Genomic DNA, 12,114 nt, shown 5'->3' with positions numbered 1-12,114 from the left:
AACTTCTGATGAGTTGTTTTTTGAAATCAAATCTTATTTAATAAATATGATAACCAGCCCTCTGTCGCCTAATAGATTCTTAGGAAAATAGAATTTAAAACAAACGTGTCAATTACATTCATCATATTTGTTTCACGAAATAGACTCCATGTATAAATAAAACTTTCTCGCACTAGTGCAAAATAAACTCCTTAACAACTCGCTTTAAGCGCTAGATATTCACATTTGCAATTCACCGCGAAACGTAGAGTCAAATTAAAAACTAGTTTAAAGCACCCATTGTTCGTAATTATTTGGATCATAATGCACATATTAACTTGGTATTATATGATTTAAAAAAGAACATAACTGATCAGTACAAAGTTATTTTAAAAGATATATTTTATCTACAGTTCTATTTTTAAAATAAACAAACAAGCAAAGACTACTAACTATTATTCAAAAAAAAATTGTATCTTTTAACGATATTAAGTCGTGTTAATAATAAAATTGATCGAAATATGCAATTTCATTTGTAGGTTTATTTAATTTTCAATTATAATTAAGGTAAAATTTAGATGACTAGCTGTTTTAAATATTATGTACTTAAATAGTACACAGTGTATGTCAACCTTTATCCGTTTAACCAATAACTAACAATCTGTATTATGTTTCTTCCCTGGACTAAGGCCTCCTATACTATCTCGCTCCAACGAGGATTAATGAATACACGTGTCAGAATCTCATCCGCCACAGGCAGGTTTCCTCACGATATTTTCCTTCGCTGCCGAACGCGATATGAATTATAAACAAAAATTAAGTACATGCAAATTTACTTTTACCCAGATTTTAACTTAGAGGCATTGCCTAAAATTAACTTTTTCTTACTAATACTAGTAAATTTTTAAATTTAGAAAAGTAACAGCCTGTAAATTTACCACTGCTGGGTTATGGCCTCCTCTCCCATTAAGGAGAGGGTTTGGAACATATTCCACCACGTTGTTCCAATGCGGATTGGTGGAATGCACATGTGGCAGAATTTCGGTGAAATTAGACACATGAAGGTTTAATCACGATGTTTTCCTTCACCGCCGAGCACGAGATGAATTATAAACACAATTAAGCACATATATAGTGGTGCTTGCCTGGGTTTGAACCCGAAGTCATCGGTTAAGATGTCTGTCACGAGTTCTTACCACTGGGCCACCTGAGCTCTTAAATTTAGAAAGTTACTTTTATATATTTAATTGATCTTACTACATATGATTTATTAAATAACAAACATATGTACAACCAAAAGCACATTCATACTTATAATTTAATCAGTATTCAAAAATGATCATTAATCCACTTACCACCGAAATGTTACTCGACTTACATATGTACAAACAAAAGTGTCAAACACTTTTGACGCTGTAGTTAACAAGTGCATACAAGATGCGAAGAAGCGCATGAAAGCGTCGTTAGCGCTGAAAGGGCGCTAAACCGAGTGTAACGACAGTTTTATTCATTCAAGCCTGTTTTTGAAACTACTTTATTAAATGCTTTTTCCTTAATAAGTGCTAATGTGTTTCCAGTGAAATGTATGTGAGCTTACAAATGAAGGAATCTCTCGGGGTTTTTTTGCAAGTGTGCGTTTAAAAGGATTACAACGCTGAACTAGTGAAACTTTAAAGTTTTCATTACTGTAAAAAGAATTTTAACATTTTCTTAATTATGTGTATTATTTTTTATGCAAAAGTTATTCAAATCGAGCTCTGTAAGAGCCTAAAAATAGGAAAATTTGTTAAGTTTGTTTTATTTAAGTACAAAAATAACTAAAATTTAAATTTCTCACAGCTTAGGGAAAACTTGACTTTTCGGTGAGGGTTTGGACTTGTTCACACTGCACCCACCCACACATATGAAATAATTTCATCCAACACATTTATGTTACATCATGATGTTTTTTTTCATCATCGAACTCGAGAATAATTAAAAACACAAATAAAGCACATAAAAATTCAGTGGTGATTGCCTGGGTTTAAACCGGCAAGCTTCAGTTAATATACATGCGTTCCAACCACTGGGCCATTTCGGCTCTTCAAATACCGTAAGCTACATATATTTGAAAATGGAACCAGTATTAAACTCCAATAAGTAAAACAACACAATAAGGGCGTTACATTTTTAAGTCACTCGACCTCGTTGTAGATCAAAGTTATAAACGTATTCATCGTTAACATCAGCTACGTAATATATGCGGGGCCATGCTTGGACATCATTTATTCAACATATTGTCACACGGCGGGGGAATTTTCTGTTTGCACTCGTCGGAACGCGTAAACGACGAAAATGTACCATTTCTTATTGAAGGCAAGCATTCGTGACATTTTGTACAATAGGCTATTTGACTGGTTTTTAAAATCCATTTTATATTATTTAGTAGGAGTTAAGAAACCACGTACAAGTTGTTTTTTTTTTTTATTTCTAGTACATATTTACCGAAAGATCTCAAATCAAAAAATCCGTATTTAAATAGTGCGCGAAAACGTATGGACAATTTGGCGCTGCGATGGGGTCGGTGACGTCACTTGCCTGTATTGTAATCTGTAGTACATATAATCCATATGGATTATATGTACTACAGATTACAATACAGGCAAGGTGGTGTGTCTACTGTGTATTACAGTAGACACACCAGGTGAACAAGCAAAATCAAAATAAACTCTTTTCAAGTAGGCTTTTATATGTACTTTTGAATCGTCATTTTACAATTAAGTGAAGCTACCACGCACTAGCAAGTTAGCAAGTGACGTCACCACAAACCCGAGCAATCACGAGCGTTTGTGTCACGTGACAAACTTTTAAAAAAAGCATTATCATTTATGAATTTTTGAATAAAATGATTATTCACTATTTTTACACTCATAATATATACTGATTACAATATAATTGTCAATTTCTTTTTCGCATTGTCAAATAGCATATTACAGTACTATGATGGCTGGGTTTAGTTGTATATTCTTCGAGTCGGTTTTGAAATTCGAATGCAGTTTTAATGTAAAGGTTACGCGGTCGCATTTATAGTCGAACAATGGAAGTTGCTACTTTAAACTGCTCCGAGTATACAGTATTGTCGTTTTATTTGGTAGCATTATGAAAATAAAACTGAATCGAATCGAAAACAGTATAGCTCTCGCCCCTTTATTGATTTTAAAACGAATTCATTATTTTGAAATGCATTCAGATAAAAAATATAATATATGTATATTTACAAAAAAGTTATAATGATATTTCAAAATGTTTGCTTTCTTTTCAAATTATCATGAAAATTATAATACAACGTCTTATTGTCTCCAATAATGACAATCTGGTTATTTTTTTATTTATGGGATCGGAATTACGATAATTACAATTTAACATTGAAAGGCCCATAGTGTTCTTAACACCATTTGATCATGATTTCTACAACAACGTTCTTAATTTTTTTTTTATATATAATAAAAACCTTAATACAATTACTTCTTATGTAAATAATAAGTTCTGGTAATTTACACAAAGACAATTTGGAAATGTACTGTTTATAAATGAAGGTTTTTTGCAGAATTGACGAAAGTACACTGTTGCAATAATAAGTGCCCCAGAAATTGGAAGTAAAATAAAATGGCGCATAATTTAAATCCACATTGATAGTAATGAAATAATCGGTAAATAATAAATTTTAAAATAATCTGTAATCGCGTTCCTTCCTTGTATGAGCCTCGCAACTTTTTATCTTACATGAAAAAAAAAACAATATTTCGATGTATTAAAGAACTAGTAATGGATTTGTTCCTAAAACATAAACTTTTCCTTTAGACATTTTGAGATCTCGGAAGTTCCCACGCTAAGTTTCTGAATATCGATCATAGTTAAGCTAGCGTTCGTCAGCCATGCACATCATGAGGATAAATGGATACATTTGTATCTACAAATTTAGGTATGGTTATTGACAAATCATGGTCTCCTACTCCGAAAAGAACAGAACTCAGAACTCAAAATGTTGAGCGTATAAATTAAATAGAGTTCACTGTTCGCCCAATAATAATAATTATTAATATATTTAATAAATATTTTTTTAAAACAAACATATTTTTTTTTTTTATTGGTCACACCACACATAGGCCTGGATTAATGTCTATCAAGGAAAAAAAATGCGTTGATAAATAGAGAGAGAAGGTACTAAACAGTTTTATCTCTGTCTTTTTATTTTATTGTATTGAGATATGTTTTTCAATAATAAACTACTAAAATGTTATCTGTTGTAACAGTTCAATATAAATAAAAATATAAAATCAATTATTTATATTACCTAGATAATATAGTTATATTATACTACAAGTAGTAATCATTTAGAAAAAATATCTTTTGACTAAATTTGACTTATTAATCAATGTTTCCGTGGTGTAGCGGTTATCACATCTGCCTAACACGCAGAAGGCCCCCGGTTCGATCCCGGGCGGAAACAGTTATTTTTTATTAAAATAGAAAAAAAAGTAACTAGTGGCACGAGAAGAATATCAGCTTAGCTCCCACGATTGGTGGCACGTTGATTATTATGTAAGGAATTATTTTGACGTTAGTGACCATTTGCCATCAAGTGACGCATTTGCTCGTCCGCCAACTTATAATCAAAAATATTTTATATGTTTTATTTGAGAAGCTATTTTTTAATATTGAAACAAAAGTATACACGCCTAATATTCTAAATCAGAACAAAAAACAGTTATAAAGAGCATAAAAAAAATTAAAGAAACAAATGTTACAATCGTGTTCTAATTGGTGTACCACTCAAATTCAAAAACCCAATGCTGATTTTCAATGATACCCTTTTTAGCCGTGACAGAGACTGTGACGATGTCTATATTACGACTTAAGATAAACATAATACATTGGATAAGATAGATAAACATAAAATAATAGATATAAGAGATACAATATAATTTGATTTAGGTATGCGAATAGCGTTTAAACTGAAACAATAGCATAGATGACAATATTAAAGCAAGTCAAAACGCTAATATGATATTTAATTCAGTTAGAGGCTGGCTCTATATCTCATTATCATGAACAGAGGTGTCATTATCTTAATGCCAGTGGCGAAATAGCGAATATACGCTAAACTAATAGGCAGTACCGTGAAACTGAATAAATGATGGGCTGAGGTGCGTGCACGGTGATGGAGGAAGCGGAATAAATTATATTTACATAAATTTTATGTAAACTGAACGATGTAGTGAATTTGCTTTTTGATCTGTATCCGCTATATACCATCAGCACGTGGATAAAGTTGATGACACTATTTTGTCACAGCACGGTAGTCATAGATACAACAAAAATATCACAGCTATTAATAAATATACGCATGGTTGATTCAATTTGCTTCTTAATATGCAATTATTTCTACTTTAAGCAAAAACAGCGGTTAATAGTATATCAAATCAAAATAAACTTTATTCAAATGGGATTTTACAAGCACTTTTGAATCGTCATTTAACAATTAAGTGAAGCTACCATCGGTTCGGAAAGTAGATTCTACCGAGAAGAACCGGTGAGAAAGTCAGTAGTTATTCTTTTTCAACATTTAAAAAAAATACAGTCATGTTAGTTAATACAATTATTTAAATTAATATATCCTGCCTGGAAGTCAACAGGTATTATACCCTTTAATATCTCACTATGGGCTTAAACATTACTCACCTCTTAAAGGGACGCAATGGCACTTATTCCATGCTGGTCGAATATGGATCAAGGCATACACATGTGGTAGAATTTTACCTAGTACAGCCTGGTTTTCCTTTTCAACTAAGGGCGATTAAATTTACAAATTAGGCAAAATACCTCAGTGGTTTGTGCTGTGGTTTTGATTAGAACCTACGATTTTCACACGGAATATGATTACTCCTATGTAGCTAACTCACCCTTCCAACCAGCACACCATACTAAGTTTTGCTGTTTGGTGTAAGGTTTTAAAACGAAATTATAAAATTCGTGTAGGATTTTATAATTTAAATCAAATTAAGTATGTGTTTTTAAAGAGAGAATATTGATAAATGCATATGCCTTAAGCCGTATCTTTTGTATATATTATCAAGTTTAAGTTTTTATTATTAATTTAAGTTATTTTTTATTGTTTTTGTGAATATACCGATGGTGTTTCAAATAAATAAATATTAATAACGATGATATTACTGTTATTGTTTATTTATTTATTTTTTATTCAAATTTATACAAATTGCCGTATAACGGATTACAAATATGGATAATACAATATAAATTTCGATATGTACATTATAAATGGGAATAAAACGATATCAAGAAATGTGAAATCCATTGGAATAGCACGAACATTTCAATACAAGAGCGATCAAAAACATTTAAGCGTCGCTTGCCAGCTGCGAGTTGGGAACAATCGGTACTTCCGCAATATCGCGATGCTATCAAACGGTTATTGATTTATGTAAAATACCACACCAGAACTCATCTCTATCGCATCTACGGTTTGCTTTAAATATTTAAACATTTACGGTTTCGACTAGTTATGTTGTTTAGTGGATTATCTTCTCCTCAAATCAATTATTACAGAACGAATTAATTAGTGGTAAATAAAATATCTGCTCCGTAGTTTTTATTTGTTTTTTTTTTTTATGTGTATGTCATGCATCTTTTAAACTATGCAACTATGTAAGAAAGTCACCTTATTATGTTTTGTTTTCATTCAAACTATGATAACAATTCATAGTGTACTACACAAGAATATATTTAATAAGCATAGTTTCACCCCCAAAGTCATAAATCAGAAACGTAACTACCCTAATCTAGGATCTCTAATTATATAAATATTTACAGTTCTCGCTTTTGTTAACAGATCATCATCAGAATTCTTAAGAACGTCGCCAAAGAGCTAAAGACCAAGTATAACAAAATCGAAATAATTAAAAATATAACAAAAGACTTTAGCTCTAAATAAAAAATAGACTTCTGTTAGCTAAAGATTCATCTTCATTTTTCTTGAACAAAAAAAACATTGTTAAGAAAACTATTAAAAAAAACAACACTAGAATACTGACGATAACTTTCATGACGGATTGCTTTAATTTTTCATTTTTTTTAATTATATGACAAAAAAAGAGAAGTCTAAATCGCTTGCGGCTATGAACGTGTACTGACTCTAAAATCATCGGTGGCTCGGCGTGATGATCGGGCACAATTCATGTTTTATGCCGCCCTGTTTGCATAATGCGCTCAGATTAAAATGCCTATTTATTTTTTATTCATCCTCCACTATTTGTGTGGTTTATAGGTCAATGCTATCGTTTGTCTCGCGTTGCTGAGCGCCATATTTCAGCTATAAGAATTTCTTTGTTTCCTGTTTTGTCGTAAACCTTTGTCGACCGATATTTGCATGCTATAGTTTGGAAGGAAATAATAGACAGTAGGTAACTACTGAAGTCCATATATCAAAACTTATTTTTTTGTACTTACGGTAACACTTATAAAAAAATAGACCTTTATTTTTCTTTGTATGTCAATCGATATTTTTTTGCTGTGTAGCTATTTAGTTTTATCGATAAACGATATTTAAAAAAATATATATGTTCGAAACATGAATTCCATCCTATATTAAGTATTTAAAAAATTATTATCTTCGAATTTTGATCACTAAGTGAACACTAATTTTTATTAAGAGAGCATTCATTTTAATATCATTTAAATACTGTAGGTAACATTTTATTATAAGACATTCCAAATTTAAATTTAATTGTAAACTTATGGAAATTATTATTTTAAACAACAGCTTATATATAATCTGTCGTTTTAATGAGCTCTATGAGATCTGCATGCAGTTAAAACTATGAATGTCTGATATTATTAATGAATGGTTTCATTGGTTTCATTTAATATAATACGACTGATCAATGTAACACATTGATGGATTTTGTGTAAACAAGCGGGTAAATTCAATGCACTCATTAGTTATTCAACTATACAGTGAAACTCTATATTGCTGTGTCACAGTATATAGGTGAGTGTGCCAGTGAAATTACAGGAGCAAGGAACTATCTTAGTATAGTGTTGCCATTCAAGTACTAACTACTATTTATTAAGTGAAGGTGAATGAATCAATGAACAAATCAATCGCGATTTACATAATGATATAAGTTAAATATTTAATTCCCTACAACTGTAGTTATTACGATACTAAAATGTAAGTATTATTTAATTAAAAATATTGAGGGTCGGCAAAATTGTTTTCTTTGAACAAAGAAGTATTACACTTACTTATTACTTTACATTGTAATAATAAATAAGTAATTTATAAGACATAAAATACTTATACTAAAATATAATAAAATTCTAACGATGTAAAACATCTTGACTTGAACCGAAAGCTTAAATTATTAAAATTTAATAGGTGTTTTATTTGTGGCTATTAATATGGCTCAGATTTACGTTGCCTGGTGTTAAGTGTCATTGGTTTGTCTTTTCATATCATTATGTCACGATGTCGCTAACCGAAGTAGTAATCGAAAATCACTTATGGCAAAGTTAAAATAAAATAAAAATAATTATAATATAAAAATAAAGAAAACAACTATGACATATGTATCAATATTATAAAATCAGTATCAGTACAGTACTAATACATGTAACTATATATAATAAATCCTTCTTGGGGCAAGGTATCCGTTTCTATAATAAAATTCCGCAGACATTTTTAACTTTGCATTTTCGTAAATTCAAATCGTTTATAAAAAATACATTGGTAAAAAAGGCATATTATTCGATACATCATTTTATAGATGATAAAAAACTCTTCTTCGTTCTACTCGGTAAAATCTACTTTCCGAACCGGTGGTAGCTTCACTTAATTGTAAAATGACGATTCAAAAGTGTTTGTAAAAGCCTACTTGAATAATGTTTATTTTTATTTGATTTGATCTGAACTGTTAACCCGTGATTATTTAATGCATTTTCATTCTCCTCAATGAAAGGCATTTATCTATAAAAAACTCGATCGATCTGATATAATTATTAATATTGTCATTACTTCTTACAGATAAGTAATCCGTACGCAGTGATAGCGCACACCCAACTGACAGGATACGGAGACAGGTGTCGCGCAGTGAGAACGATACTACCGGTTTTTAACTGACTTCAAAGAGGACCAGGTTATCAATTCATTTCAAAATCAAAATCAAAATCAAAATAAACTTTATTCAAGTAGGCTTTTATAAGCACTTTTGAATCGTCATTTTACAATTAAGTGAATAGCTTCACTTAATTGTAAAATGAACCACCGGTTCGGAAAGTAGATTCTACCGAGAAGAACCGGCAAGAAATTCAGTAGTTACTCTTTTTTAACATTTAAAAAATACAGCGTCATGTTAATTAAATACAATTATTTCAATTAATGTATCCTGCTTGGAAGTCAACAGGTATTAACTCCACGCTTTTTTATCATCTACAAAATCTTGTATCGAATAGTATGCTTTTTCTATCATTGTATTATTTGTTTTTTTTTATCATTGGCTGATTGTTACGAGAGAAACCTTCGCCTTCAATACGGTGTTATGACATTTGATTCCATATCATAATTTATATCACATTATTATTGCATATTATGAATATAGCAGGGGCTATTCAATTTACTTTATTATATGCAATTATTATTGTTATTAATTGATCAATAATTTGTTAAACTGTAATTAATATTATTTTATATGGCATAGCATTTAATACTGGCATTCTAACAAAAGATAGAGAGAATGGAGCATCATTGTAAAACGATAATATTATTTTGGCCATCCCGAACTACTGAAATTACATGATCTTGCACAGATCGTGACAAATGACAAAAACAAAATGTATATCAATGAAATTGGTTCTCAGGTGCATGTTTCAGGATTAAATAGAAAATAATGTTACTCATCGTCATATCAAATATTGTAATTATACTTACACAGTAAGCACTTCTATTATTATAGTATTTCTTGGTGGTAGGGCTTTGTGCAAGCCCGCCTGGGTAGGTACCGCCCACTCATCAAATATTCTACCGCTAAATAACAGTACACAGTATTGTTGTGTTCCGGTTTGAAGGATGAGTGAGCCAGTGTACAAGCGACATAGCATCTTAGTTCCCAAGGTTGTCGGCACATTAACGATGTATGGAATAGTTAATATTTCTTACAGCGTCATTGTCTATGGGTGATGGCGAACACTTACCATCAGGTGGCCCATATGCTCGTCCGCCAACCTATTCTATAGAAAAAGAACATTTTCATGCAACTATATAATACATTTTACTTTGTTGTAGGGCTTTGTACAAGCCTGTCTGGATGGGTACTTCCCACTCGTCAAATATTCCACCACCGAACAACAATACACAGTAGTGTTGTATTCCGCTTTGAAGAGTGAGCCAGTGTATTTATAGGCACATAACATCTTAGTTCTTAAAGTCATATGGCAAAAAAAATCCACTCATGTCAAAAAAATTACTGAGTTTCTGTCATATAGTGCTCCGTAAGCCTTGTTTATATATTGTTATATATTTAGGCGTTATATATATATATTCCTTCGACTCTGATACAGCGTTAAGTTTGTTATTCTTATTTTCATAAATTAAATTCCAAATACAGTTTAATCATCACCCTCATATCACATTCATGGCATGAAACATTAGAGAACAGATATCTAATCGGCAATAATATCAATCACGACAGTTTTTGGCAACAAATACTGCCGCGAACAATACTTGATTCGCGTCTCAATCGAGAGAGTCAACTGATGCTGTCACTACTTAAAGTACTACCTTCATTATGATATAAGTCTCATTTTTATATACGAAAACAAATTTTGACGACCTCCGTGGTCGAGTGGTGTGTACACCGGTTTTCATGGATACGCCACTCCGAGTCCCGGGTTCAATTCCTGGCCGAGTTGATGTAGACAAGTATTGGTTTTTTATGTTGTATTGGGTCTGGGTGTTTGTGGTACCGTCGTTATTTTTGATTTTCCATAACACAAGTGCTTTAGCTACTTACATTTGGATCAGAGTAATGTATGTGATGTTGTCTCATATTCATTAAAAATAGTTCTATTTTATTATAAATTCATCGATAAAAATGAGGAACCAAAAAGAAACTGCTTAACCAAGAATTATGTTATATTAATTAAACAAAGTGTTGTTTGTAATTTATGTAATTTTTATTATGAAATACATAATAAAAATTACATAAATTAGAAATTAAAATATTAAATAAGAATAATAAAAAAAACTTAAAATGAAATAATATTTACAAAAACAAAAACAAAAAAAAAAATTTTAAATAGAACAAAGTTCTATTATCAAGGACCTCTCGACAGAGTAAAGGCCTCCTCCAAGACTTACTATAACATAGGTATAACATCACATCAGATACCGTATGCTGTTAATACCCAATGTCAAAGTTCAGGATTGAAATTTACATTTTGCCTACATAATGATGATCCTTCCGAAGTTATTACTTGAATAATTTACACATTAAAATGTTTTGTGTGACGCAAAGTTAATATGGAAATTGTTTCTGTAATCGGCTGCTTATCGAAAATGAATTATTAAATAAATGTTGTTGATCTTAACAGAAAAATGCGAGCTCTAACTCAAGCAGTACTATTAAAATAATAATTCAGATTGAGGCAACATTTAGTATCGAAATGACCAATATTAAATGTATTCAATCAATACGTATTCGAGCTGTTTTGTATATAATAACAAACAACAACAACAGCCTGTAAATTCCCACTGCTGGGCTAAAGGCCTGCCTTTAAGGAGAAGGTTTGGAACATATTCCACCACGCTGTTCCAATGCCGGTTGGTGGAATACACATGTGGCAGATTTTTTATGAAATTTGTCACATGCAGGTTTTCCTCGCGTTTTCCTTCATTCCTTCATTCCTTCCTAGACAGACAGAGCTACTTTCACATTTATAATATAAATATAGATAACACTAATACAAAAAGTATTTAATCACAAACTTAATATCTTGTTTTGTTTTTGCTGATATTTCATTTATTGAAAACAAGTCTGAGAAAATGCCGTATCATCGTATCGTATATCTATAACGAACAAA

The 12,114-nt window shown here is 31.1% G+C and overlaps 1 protein-coding gene and 1 non-coding gene across 2 annotated transcripts in view; one reads left to right on the top strand and one right to left on the bottom strand.

Annotated features, from left to right (window-relative positions):
• Positions 1-12,114, bottom strand: part of LOC124529859 — a 158,217-nt gene that overhangs the window by 121,750 nt on the left and 24,353 nt on the right. The window lies entirely within an intron of this gene.
• Positions 4,396-4,468, top strand: Trnav-aac. Its single transcript has one exon. It is a non-coding gene; the product is annotated as a tRNA-Val (tRNA).

Source organism: Vanessa cardui, chromosome 5 (genome assembly GCF_905220365.1).
Source record: "Vanessa cardui chromosome 5, ilVanCard2.1, whole genome shotgun sequence".
NCBI lineage: Eukaryota > Metazoa > Arthropoda > Insecta > Lepidoptera > Nymphalidae > Vanessa > Vanessa cardui.
The sequence above is the reverse complement of the archived record's forward strand: the minus strand, read 5'-3'. Positions and strand labels throughout refer to the sequence as shown.